Here is a 12817-nt window from a genome sequence, read left to right on the forward strand (position 1 = left end):
TCACACACACACAAGTAAACAAAATGCCTCTATAGTCAAATGTCATACAAAATAAACTGCAGACAATGAGCTGTATAAATAGAACTCAAGCCACACTCATTCTGACGTGCCTACATGTCTAAGACTAGCTTCCCTAGGAAGCTTCAGTTGATGCACACCGATTACTCCAGAATGTCAGGCTTGGGTTATGGGAAATGGCAGTATATGGTTCCTTCCACTGGGTAACAAAAGCCTTGTTAGGATTTAGATGATTCTTATCCATTGATCTTTATCATGGATAGAGTAAAAGTCAATTTTATAACAGAGCTCGAAGGAAGGAAAATTATATTCCCTTTTAAATGTATTTTTTAAATTTTCTTTTTGAAATTAAATGGCAGATGGCAGAGAGAGAGAGAGGTCTGAGAGGTAACTGGCTAAAGAAAATATGAAAGAGCCGGGCGGTGGTGGCGCACGCCTTTAATCCCAGCACTCGGGAGGCAGAGCCAGGCGGATCTCTGTGAGTTCGAGGCCAGCCTGGGCTACCAAGTGAGTTCCAGGAGAGGCGCAAAGCTACACAGAGAAACCCTGTCTCGAAAAACCAAAAAAAAAAAAAAAAAAATTAAAAAAAAAGAAAATATGAAAGACATTAGGAAACACAGAATCAAGTATTCTATTTCTTTATCAGGTCGCCATCCCAAGTGAAACAGAAGAACAGAGTCACAGCCATTCAGTGCCTCCGAGCTTGCAATGGATTCATCGCAATGATTAGCAAAGGAAGCAGATCAGGACAGGGTGCAGGCCAGCAGTTCGGCCTGTGGCGTATGTCAAGGTAGCTCGATGAATCTCCAGGCCTCCTAGGTGTGTGTGTGTGTGTGTGTTTGTACCCACAGAAGCTAGGCTTAAACTGTTCCTAAAGGGCTTCATAGTAAGCTCAAATTTTGAAATGCACTATTCAATTTTCATATCACCAATCACAGAACAAACCAAGTACACATAAAAGGACCTGCGAAAAGATATTTTGAATAAAACTTGATTTAATCAGTTACCTTGCTTATCAGTTCATAGACGTGCATTCATGTTATAGTGACAAAGCAGAATTGTATGACTAAGAAGTATGCTGCAGTGGCTAAGACCTGAGAAAAAATCCTTTCATCAATACCAAACAAATACAAACCAAAAGGTTAAACTCTTGAGTGGTTTCATATTTGAAACACCCAAATACTTGACAACTATAACCACTTGCTTAAAAAAATTAAGCCCAGGATGTGCACTGGACCAACTTGAACATGTTGATTATTAAAATGGTGAAACTTTTTCAAACTGTCAGACAGGTCCTATGCTTTGCAACTATATAAACACAACTAACCCAAAGCCCAGGACTTGGGAGCACGCACTATTGGACGTTTTCTCCTAGTCTCTCTTTCAAGCATATTCCCAGTATACCAATGCCAATTAGCTAGGCTGCCATTCAGGTTTCATGTCACCAGATGAATATAGAACAGATACTCATTAGGCATCTAAAATAGGCCAGGAACGGCACTTTTTTGTATCTTAATCTTGTATATAACCTCACATGTTACACTAGTTTCAAACGGAGGAAACGACCTCTGTTTTATAGATAAGTAAATTACTATCAAGAAGCTGAGCAGTTGGCCAAAGTTACATAGCAGTGAACACAGGTAGGAGGACTCAGGCACATATCTGACCAGCACCCTACACTGTACTCTTACCAATTGGCAAGATTTTTCAACAGCTAAAGGTAAAACCAGTTTATAGCTTGGTTAAGCATTACCAAAGGGAATCTGAACTGGGAACTAGCTAGTTACCAGTGGACATTTTTCAAGAGAGTTTGATTTTTACATTAGGTAAGTGAGACATGTTGAAACGCAAAATTACTTCATAGATTAAGAAAATACTCCATCGATTTCATAGGAAATACTCCTTGCTTAATGCCGTCTGCGAATGTCCTTTTGTGGGGGGTGTGGGGGAGGCATGTATGTGCATATGCATGTGGAGACCAGCAGACAACCTCATATATAGTTCCCCAATATCTGCCCACACCAGTTTTTGAAATACAGTCTCTCTCTGGAATCTGGTGCTCACCAAGAGGGCAAGATGGGCTGGCCAATGAGCCCCAGGGATCTGCCTGTCTCCATCTCCATCTCCCTCTCTCCACCGCTGGGATCACAAGTATACACCACTACATGCAGGCTTCCTAGGGACTGAACTCAGGTCCTTCGGATTATTGACTGCATCAGGCTTAGAGTTGGAACTTTCCCAATGATTTGACCTTTGGATCTTTAGAAGACACTGTGCAGAACTTTATTAATAAAATGACAGGCATCCGTCACCATGAATTCAGTCATATGAAATGCTCAGAATAAGAATTCAGGTAGAGCAAGGAGGCAAAGGAACAGTTGCTTCAGGCTGGGGATGTAATAAGGATGAGAAGGGGAAAGTGAGCCCTAAAGAGGACAGTATTTTAATTTCAAAGTGTGCTAAAATAGACTGTAATATCTTCACCTATCTGTGGACATACCCCAAAATGCTGATTTATACATTAAATGAGTGACTAGTATGGTCAGAAAATGGTGATTCAATAACATTGTTTTCAACAGACAGGATGTCTTTCTTCTATCAGTTTCAATATTTCAGGTTTCACAGTGGGGTCTCTGATTAATTTAGAGTTGATCTTTGTGCAAGGTGATAGATACAGGGCTAATTTCCTTCTTCTACCTGCGGACGTCCAACTTCCCCAGCACCACTTGTTGAAGATGCTGTCTTTTCCCCAGTGTGTATTTTTGGCATCCTTGTCAAATGTCAGATGCCTGTAGCTGCATGTACTTACTTACATGTGGGTCTTCTATTTTGCTTCATTGATCTATATGCTTTTGGCCATTATCACTCTATTTTTATTACTATAGCTCTGTAATATATCTTGAAATCTGGAGTTATAATCCCCCCAGCATTTTTTCCCCCAGCATTGCTTTGGCTATCAGAATTTCGTGGTTCCAGGTCAATTTTAGATTTTTTTCTACTTCTGTGAAGAATGTTGTAGGGATTTTGATAGAGATTGTATTAAATTTGTAGATGACTTTGGTAGAACAGTCATTCTCACAGTACTAATTCTGCTAATCCAGGAGCATGGGAGGACTTTCCATCTTTTTGGTATTTTCACTGTGGAGGACTTTCACCTCCTTGGTTAAGTTTATTTCTCAATTTTTGAAGCTGTTGTGAATAGAATTGTTTCCATAATCTCTTTTTCACAGTGTTTCTTGCTGACACACAGAAAGACTTCTGGTTTTATTAAGTTGATTTTGTATCCTGCCACTTTACTGAAATTTTGGGAAAGGACATTCTGAACAGAACTCCATCTGCCCAGGAATTAAAGTCAATCGTTGACAGACAGGACCTTATAAAACTAAAAAGGTTCTGTCCAGTGAAAGAAATAATCAGAGTGAAGAGGAAACCCATAGAGTGGGAGAGTATCTTTGCCCACTATGCATCTAATAGACAATTAATATTCAGAACATGGAAGGAACTCAAAAAACAGAATGAAGACAACAAATGACTCAATTCAAAAATGATCTAGGGATCTGAACAGATTGTTCTCCAAAGAAGAAATAACAATGACTAAGAGATATCTCTAAGAAGTATTTAACATCTTCACCAGTTAGGAGATTCAAATTCAAACTACTCTGAGACTTCATCTAACACCAGGTAGGATAGCTAAGATCAACAAAACAACCAACAACAAATGCCAGCAAGGATGGGGACAGGAGAAATTCATTGTTGGTGGGATTGTAAACTGGTCCAGTCACTATGGAAATCAGTGTGGACAAACCTCAAGATGCTAAAACTAGATCTCCCATAGAGCCCTGCTATACCACTCATTGGCGTATGCTCAAAAGACTTGACATTCTACTCCACAGATACTTGCTCAGCCAAATTCATTGCTGTTTTACTCACAATAGCCAGGAAGTATAAACAACTTAATGTCCTTCACCTGATAATCAAAATGTGATACATATTCAGCTGAAAGAAAAATGAAATCACGAAATTTGCAGGTAAATGGATGGAATTAGAAATTATTATACTGAGTGAAAGCTGGACATGGTGGCACACATCTTTAATGCTAGCACTCAGGAGGCACAGCAAGTCTCTGAGTTCAAGGCTAGCTTGGTCTACAGAACTAGTTCTACATAGCCAGAACCACAGAGAGAAACTGTCTTGAAAAACAAAACAAAAACCAAACAAAATATTATACTGAATGAGGCATCTCAGACCCAGAAAGGCAAATGCCACATGCTTTTTTTCTCACATGTGACTCTTAGCTCCAAATCTTTAGATGTAAAGTATGCTTAGAGTAACTGCAGAAACCAGGAAAATAATGAGGGACCACAGTGAGTGGAGAAGAAGGGAAGACGGAGCTATAGGGAAGGGAACAGCAGGATTCAGGTGCTGTGAAGAGGGAAATAAATGGGTAAAACAGGACAGGGAGTGGAAACTGCCTGGGAAGCGAGAGTGTGTGTGTGTGTGTGTGTGTGTGTGTGTGTGTGTGTGTGTGTGTGTGTATGTGTGTGTGTACACACATATGTGTATATAGTTTAAACGAAGTTATGCCACTTGAGGTGACAAGGTTCCCCCAAGAACCATAGACTATCTAACAAAATAGTTCCCAGTGCCAGACATGGGAAACCCCCTTTCCAGTTGTTGGTCAGGGGAGTTTATGAAACCACCTAAAACAATATAGACCATTGCCTTTGGTTGATTCCCAGGAATTTCTGAAGACTCCACACACTGTTAACCCAAGAATAAGGACTTGGAGGAATGGAGCTGAAAGTGACCTGGAAGCCTCCTTCACGAGGGTTAGCTCTCATTGTACCAGAAGGAGCCACACAAGCTGCCAAAGGAGAAAAACACCACTAGTGCGACCCAGGAACAATGCCTACAAACAACAATGACCAGAATGGCAAGATATCTTGAAAGGCACCATAGTGGCACTTACACCCTGGAGGAAACCAACAGCCACCTAGTTGGACTTATGGCCTTCTAAATAGGAAGGAACTCATGCCTGGCACAGTAAACACAGCCCGCTATCCCTGCCCGGTGAGACTGTGGAACCTAGATGGGAACTTAGTACTGCCGCTTTTCAAGTACATGCTAAACACTTATCCTATGTCCACAGATGAGTGCATCTCCCACCCATAACTAAGGAAGCTTCTTCCTTTTGCAGCCACAGAGATCATGACAGAAAGCCACAAATGGACAAAGTGCTGAGAGCAACTGACTGTGGGTGCCAGCCTTCGTTGATATACCTACAACGTATCCCTACATCTAAGGCTCAGGGAACATGGGGCAGATTGGGAGAGACAAAGTCCTAGGGTGGGATGTTTGTGGTTATATAGGATCTTCTACACGTGGCACAAAAAGAGCACCCACAAAACCTCCTGTGTGGGGGTAACTTCATAGCCTTTACCCCTAGAATAACTACAGGCCATTGACAGGTGCTGAGAGACAGAGAATCAGTCTTCTGAAGGGACAAGGCACTGCTAGGCTAGCAAATCTCAAGAGGTCAGCCCTAACACATGTGAGCAACACTCAAAGATCTCAGCAAATTGTGCTTATAAACTGTAGCGTGTGAGTGTGTGTGTGTGTGTGTGTGTGTGTGTGTGTGTGTGTGTGTGTGTAAATCATAACTAAAGAATAAGGGGTCATGAATTTGAAGAGTAAGAGGGACTTGGAAGGAATTAAATTGGAAGGAAGAGAGGAAGAAGACTGATGTAAATACAGCACACATATGAAATTCTCAAAAGATAAATCAGTAGTTTTATTTAAAACAGAAAACATGTTACTAAACTTGAGAACACTAACTAATTATTAATGTTTACTGTATTTTTTTTGTATTAATACCCGGAGTTGAGCAGCATGTAAAGAAAAGCATTCATTTAGGACAGTTTTGGAGGCTGGAAAGCTGAGGTTAGGCAGCCCATCTGTTTGACTTTACCATCCCAGAGGAAGCCTGTGCAAGAGACCTAACATGGTGAGGTGGGATGTCAGGATGCAGGGTCAGGCTCACTCTTAAAGCAATAAACTCTTGGGAGAATTAAAAAGGGACCCAAGAGAGCTAAGTCTCTTCTAGGGCAGACCCCCAGGCGCCCAGCAGCCTTCTGCTAGGTCTCATCTGTTATCTCACCTATTAAAGGCCCTTCATTTTTTACACTGCCACACTGGAACTGAGACCTGAATGTACAGCCCTTGGAGGGACAAACCACAACCAAATGATCGCACACTGTGATGTGATGGGCTGGGTTTACTTAAAGAAGACTCTATCTTCAGTAAGGAAAATGCACAGAATTCACTATTAACCATGAGGGAGGAAAAAAGTTCACTTTTAGAGTTATCAGAAGGAACTCAGGAATGGGGAAAGGAGGAGAGAACTGACTTTAGAAATTTGTGCTCTGACTCTGTCGGCAAGCACACCAGCACTCACTAGTCCACTCCTCCCACACACCAGCACTCACTAGCCCACTCCTCCCACACACCAGCACTCACTAGCCCACTCCTCCCACACACCAGCACTCACTAGTCCGCTCCTCCCACACACCAGCACTCACTAGTCCGCTCCTCCCACACACCAGCACTCACTAGCCCGCTCCTCCCACACACCAGCACTCACTAGTCCGCTCCTCCCACACACCAGCACTCACTAGCCCGCTCCTCCCACACACCAGCACTCACTAGTCTGCTCCTCCCACACACCAGCACTCACTAGTCCACTCCTCCAGCACACCAGCACTCACTAGTCTACTCCTCCCGCATACAAATAAAAATATGAAGCAAAAATTAAACCAAATTGCAGGAACAAATCATTTCTTTATAACCAAATCAGCCTATTCTCCTGGGTGATCCTCCTCAGCCTTTTCCCACTTCACCTTTCCTCCTCACGAGTGAGAATCTTATCTTTTTAATTAGCCCAACTAATTTCTAGCACATTGATCACTGTAGCAATTGATTTAAAACGGGCGGTGGTGACACACACCTTTAATCCCAGTTCTGAGGAGGCAGAGGCAGGCAGATCTCTGTGAGTTCTAGGCCAGCCTGGTCTACAGAGTGAGCTCCAGGACAGTCAAGATTACATAGAGAGACCCTGTGTCAAAAAGAATAAATTAGCATTATAAATGGTACAAAAAATAGATATTGCACCTAATATACCTATCTGTTCTCTAACCTCCAAATAGAACTGTAGTAACAGTGGTAGTGCCCAGCTAAGGGCACACACTGTTAGGATGGAAAAGGAAGTTCCCCCACACTGCTCTTCAGTGGTCTTTCAGCATAACAGAATCAAGGGCTGTGCTTCAGGAATTTACAATGTCACTTGGCTAATACGTTAATAAGAATGGACTAATTAATGAAATTTTATTCTTGTGAAAAGTATGGCATAAATGGCTAATATCCTCCCTAATAAATATATAGCTTTATATTTATTACCACTTTTCAATAACAATTTCATTAAGACTTACATGTCATTAAATTCACATACCTTCAAAATGTATAACCCCATGGCGTGTGTGTATATGTGTGTGTGTGCTCTCACAGATGCCCATTACCTCATGCATGCTACATAAATACTCTACCTCTGAGTTACACCTTTAGCCCAGTTCAGTCTATTCCCGGAACAGACTAAATGATGGCATGTCACAAACCATCATCGCCCTGGTCTAATTTTAGAATAATCTCATTGTCTCCAAAAGAAATCCTAACCTATCAGCAGTCACTCTCCCATCCTTCCTCTTCCCTAGGCCCCACCAATTAATAACCTATGTTTTTTGTTGTTGTTTTGTTTTTTGTTTTTCAAGACAGGGTTTCTCTGTGTAGCTTTTCACCTTTCCTGGAACTCACTCTGTAGCCCAGGCTGGCCTTGAAGTCACAGAGATCCGCCTGCCTCTGCCTCCCAAATGTTGGGATTAAAGGCGTGCGCCACCCCCACTGCCGCTGCCACCACCACCACCTGACCAAACCTATGTTTTTACATCAATGGGTTTGTCTCTTCTGACATGTCCTATGAACTGATTCATACAATGTATAGCATTTTGTATCTAGATTCTTTTATCTCACTTAATGTTTTCATGCTGTAGTATATGTCTATTCTATTACTTTTTATTGTCAAATGGCCCATTGTAAGGAATATACTGATATGTTTGTCCATTTGACATCTGGGTGGATAGTCAGAAAACCAGCTGAAGAAAGCTGGTATCTGGGTGGGTGTATTTTCATTCCTCTTGGTTTTAAATATACATGCAGGAGTAGAACGTCTAGTCACATTGTTAACTCTACATTTTACATTTTGAACAGCTACAAAAATTGTTTTCCAAAGTGGTTGCCTAGTTTGCTTGCCTCATTCTAAAGTATTATTGTGTGAATGTAGGCATATATATGCTGTGGCACTCATGTGGAGGTCAGGTGTCAGCTTTCACCCTGGTATCTGACTCCTGGTTTTTATTATTAAGACCAATTAAGATTCATGCTACGGTCATGGGACAGCCCCCAGGAGTTGCTTCTCTTATACCATTCAGAATCAAGCTCAACCCTCCAGGTCCGTTCAGGTCCTCTCAGTAAGCTCCTTTGCCCACTGAGCCATTTCGTCAGCCATGTTGCCTCCTGAGGTTTGAATAAAACCCCCAGAAAAAGCTACCTTCTTACATGGCTCTTGTTCTTTAAGCAGTCTTGGAAACTTAAATCCATTTACTTTGTCCAATAGTTTATAAGAAACTCGACCTCATTCAGACTCTACAATAATGTGTTGATTCTTCTACGAATCAAGCCCATGTCTGAGAAAAAGTAATATTGAGCAATACGAATCTCACATAGGCATGTACACAGATTCTTTGCTGGGTGTGCTGGGGTACACTGGGAAGTGGAGGCAGGAGGATGTAGAGTTGGAAGCCAGCTTGGGCTTCATGTTTTACAAAACAAAGTAAAATGTGTGTATGTGTGTGTGTGTGTGTGTGTGTGTGTGTGTGTGTGTGTGTGTGAGAGAGAGAGAGAGAGAGAGAGAGAGAGAGAGAGAGAGAGAGAGAGAGAGAGAGAGAGAGAGCCCGAGACTTTCTGCCAGGCAGTATGTTTTCCCTGTGACTACCCCACAGGCTCTACACTTCTGAATGGCAATTACCAAACCTAAGTCAATGTTGGCGTCTGCCATCATTTTGGCTTCGATGCTGTCAAAAGGAAAGTACTAATGCTTCTCCGGCCACCAAACCACCAGGGCTCTAAGAACTCCCACAGTGAGAGGAGACCATGTGAGCAAGCCCCTCTTGACCTTGGGCATACTATCACTCTGTTCTCCCACTTAGAAACCAAGGGAAAAAACAGTATCTGTTTACAGCTCCTTGGAGGGATAATGGGCGTTTATGAATTGCAACATGCTAACTCCCGCCTGGCACACAGGAAGGAGTAAATAAACCCTGTCATTATTCTTGGTTGCTATTTTTAAACCAGTCGTCAAATTATATTATGAGTTAGATTTTAAAAGGAACCATTTAAGGTAGAGTGACTAAGTGCACTTAAAAATAATGTTCTGGCTTGGGATAATGATTTCAAAGATGTTGTTTGTCCTCCTGGGCAGGACAGATGAGCAGAGTGTGCCACGTTTCATTCCTAACAGCTGACTGGGTCTTACTGTGGAAAGAGTAGGATTGGGGGCGGGGGTACTACCAGAGGTGCTGAGGGCAAGCTTCCATCTCCCAAATAAGCTAAATAAATAAATAAATAAATCCTGCTTCCGTTTAAAGTGTTTGAGATTTAAATCAGAAAGGACTTATAAGAAACACTTCTTACAAATTAGAAGTTTAAAACATCTTCTTGAATACCTATTTTGTGCCTAAGTAAGTTGAAAAGTAACCACAAAGCAAGTTTAAAACAGTTCAACCCTTTAAAATTCTAATACTGTAAACATTTATGAGTGCATCATTATGTAAAAGAAATATTTTACGATCAAAATTTTGATGATGTTTGCTCATACTTTGGCGAAAACATTTTAAGTAAGTTTCATTTTTCGATGCAAGGAAGTGCTCATTACGCTACTAAAGAATCAGAGTTATTTTAGAGAAACACACACACACACACACACACACACACACACACACCCTTGTTACTCAGTGGCTACTCACCAAAGTGTTTTTGCCAACCGGGCTGAGCAGAGCCAATGGGAACGCTAATGGCAGCAGTGGCAGGTTAATTACTGCTGGGCATTTTCACAGGGCTTATCAAATTTTAACTGAGTGTTCTCAAGGCAGAGTGACCTCACAGTCTTGGTGGGCTGAGGCATCACACGGCCAGGACCAGAGGGAGGGTTCCAGACAAGGCCCACTGCCTTCTGTTCCACCGGAACTTGGCCGAGGGAAGGCAGGCAGGCATCTTCAGTGGTTCCCACTGAGATCCTGGACTCAGGTCTTGGTTTCCACTCCTGCTCTAACTCAATACTAGCTGCCCTTTCATGGATAATTTCTTGCCTGGAAACCTCAGATTCCTCATCAGCAAAATAAAGGTAATAATGGTAATTATATAAGAGGAGACTTGTAGATATTGAAGGAGACGATACATGCGATTCTTTTAGAGCAGGGCCCAGCTTACGGGAAAACATTAAATACCTCCATTTAATGCTGTAAGATAATAGTACTGTTAAACTGACAATATAGAAGAGGCTCCTTCTCTCTACACATTAGTGTATTAGAATTATGAATCCTCAAACAAACAAGTCTACTGCAGAGAGAATCTCACGAAGACCAAGGGTGGAGGGGAAGTTAGAGAGCAGGGAAGATCTGAAGGCATGAGCAGTCAGTCCCTGCTTGCATGGGATTCGGACAAGTGCATAAGGGCTGGCAGTGAGAAGACTCAGGCTGAGCTCTAACTGGCTGTGACGGTTAATTCTCTAATGCCAACATGACTGGATTTGGAATCAGCAAGGAGACACTGTGGGCCATTGAGAGGCTCTTTCCAGAGAAGTTGATCTGAAAGGGAAAGACTTACCCAGAATGTGATCAGCACCACCCCATGGACTGGAGTCAGAGACCGAACCAAAAGGAAGAGGATACTTGACTTAACCTCTTTGGCTTCCAACTGAGTATGCAGTGTGACCGGCTGCCTTGTGCTCCTGCCGCCATGACGGTCTATATCCCTTTAACTAGGACCAAAATGAAGGCTTCTCTCTGTAAGTTGCTTTTGTCACAGCAAGGAGAAAAGTGACTAATACACTGTCCTGGGTCATCACCATAAACAAGCTCACCTCTTAACTGTACTCAGAGATGAGGACACAGCACAGAGCAGATTAGCCTCTGGGATCTTAGTTCTAGTAGGAGCTAAGATCTCCACTATTGGGACTGTCGTCAGAGATATATAAGGAAGCCTTTGAACAGAGACTAAGGAAGGGGAGAGAGAAAGTTCTATTGGGATCAGAGGAATAAAAAACGAACAAACAACAGCAAAGCCATGTGACGAGGGCAGAAAACCAAAAACCCTACAGGCCATGGATGTTTTAATAGCGTACCACGTGCTTCTAGAGTGCAGGTGGAGAAAGCGTTAAGCGAAGGGCAGGGGTGACTACACATGCACAAAGCTCCAGTTGGTGTGAGTGAAAACCAGCATGGTTTAATCATTCTTTAAGGGCCGTCAGTGTGCTAACTTCAAAAATAATAGTGACTCCTGGGATACTCTCAGGATTATGTTCCCAAGACCAGCTCTCATAGCAAACTATAAGTTGTGTTTTGAAGAACATAATAATAACAAGAACAAAAGCACTGTGTTGCCCACTGTCAAGTAACATATGCATGGTGCTGGCAGCCAATGGGTGCGAAAGGCAGGGACACAAGAGATTTGGGGTGAAAAGACTTACTTTTGGCTGCCTGAACCTTTATGAATGATGTTTTTGTGAGAGTAGTGTGTGGACATCAGTCTCATAAGGTATTTCCAAAAACAAGTCAGTTCAGTTAAACACAGCATACAATATCTCATCTGGAACATTCTCCACACATAGAAGCATTTTGAAAGCTCTGAGACATCTTTCATGAAAAAACCAGCTTACATCTGTTTAATTACTTTTTTTGTGTGTGTGTGCATGAAGTTGTGGGATCTTTGCCCATTTAAGAGAAGGGGTAGGGACTAAACAGCCCTGGGAAATACAACAGGACAGAAGGGCTGAGCACAAGAACTCTCTTCACAGAGAGAAGACTGTCCTGGAGCTGCAAGGGAAGCTCTGGGCAAGGATGCTGCTGACTGCTCTGTGTGGGTTTTCTCTATGTGAGTTCCTGTCCTAGGCTCTGTACAGAGACGAACTCCATCGTTCTTCACAGAGACACTCACGGTAGGGACTATGAACTCCAGGTCATAGACAGAAAACTGAAGGATGTTTGCAATAACTTGAAAAGATATTTCCAGAACATTTATTTGGAAAACACAGGGAAGACACTTGGCGGTCCAGGCACAGGCAAGAACTTCCTGAAAGGGGTTCTAATAGTCCAGGGAACAACCTCAGGGATGAATGAATGAATCACATGACATGCAAAAGTTTCTGCACAACACAGGAGAACACAGGGCAGAGAGAGAGAAGGAGAGAAAGAAGAGGGAGAGAGGAATGAGTGTGGGTATGTGGTGTGGAACTGGAAAGGGATAAAAGAGGGCTGGGCTGGTTTTAATGGGCAATGTCCTCCATCCTCCATAGGCTCAGGTACTTGAACACTCGGTCCCCAGTTGGTGATGCATAATGTACACCCACACCCATACACCCCCTCACACATGCATGCACACACACATATGCATGCACATACATACACACAAATAAATA

At 42.5% G+C, this 12817-nt stretch overlaps 1 protein-coding gene across 7 annotated transcripts in view; it reads right to left on the bottom strand.

Moving 5' to 3' along the window:
• The window catches only part of Adamts9 (ADAM metallopeptidase with thrombospondin type 1 motif 9), a 171487-nt gene that overhangs the window by 141527 nt on the left and 17143 nt on the right, over positions 1-12817 (bottom strand). The gene's annotated exons all lie outside the window — the stretch shown is intronic.

The sequence above is a fragment of the Peromyscus californicus genome, unplaced genomic scaffold (genome assembly GCF_007827085.1).
Source record: "Peromyscus californicus insignis strain IS unplaced genomic scaffold, ASM782708v3 Scaffold_6__1_contigs__length_162567912, whole genome shotgun sequence".
Lineage (NCBI taxonomy): Eukaryota > Metazoa > Chordata > Mammalia > Rodentia > Cricetidae > Peromyscus > Peromyscus californicus.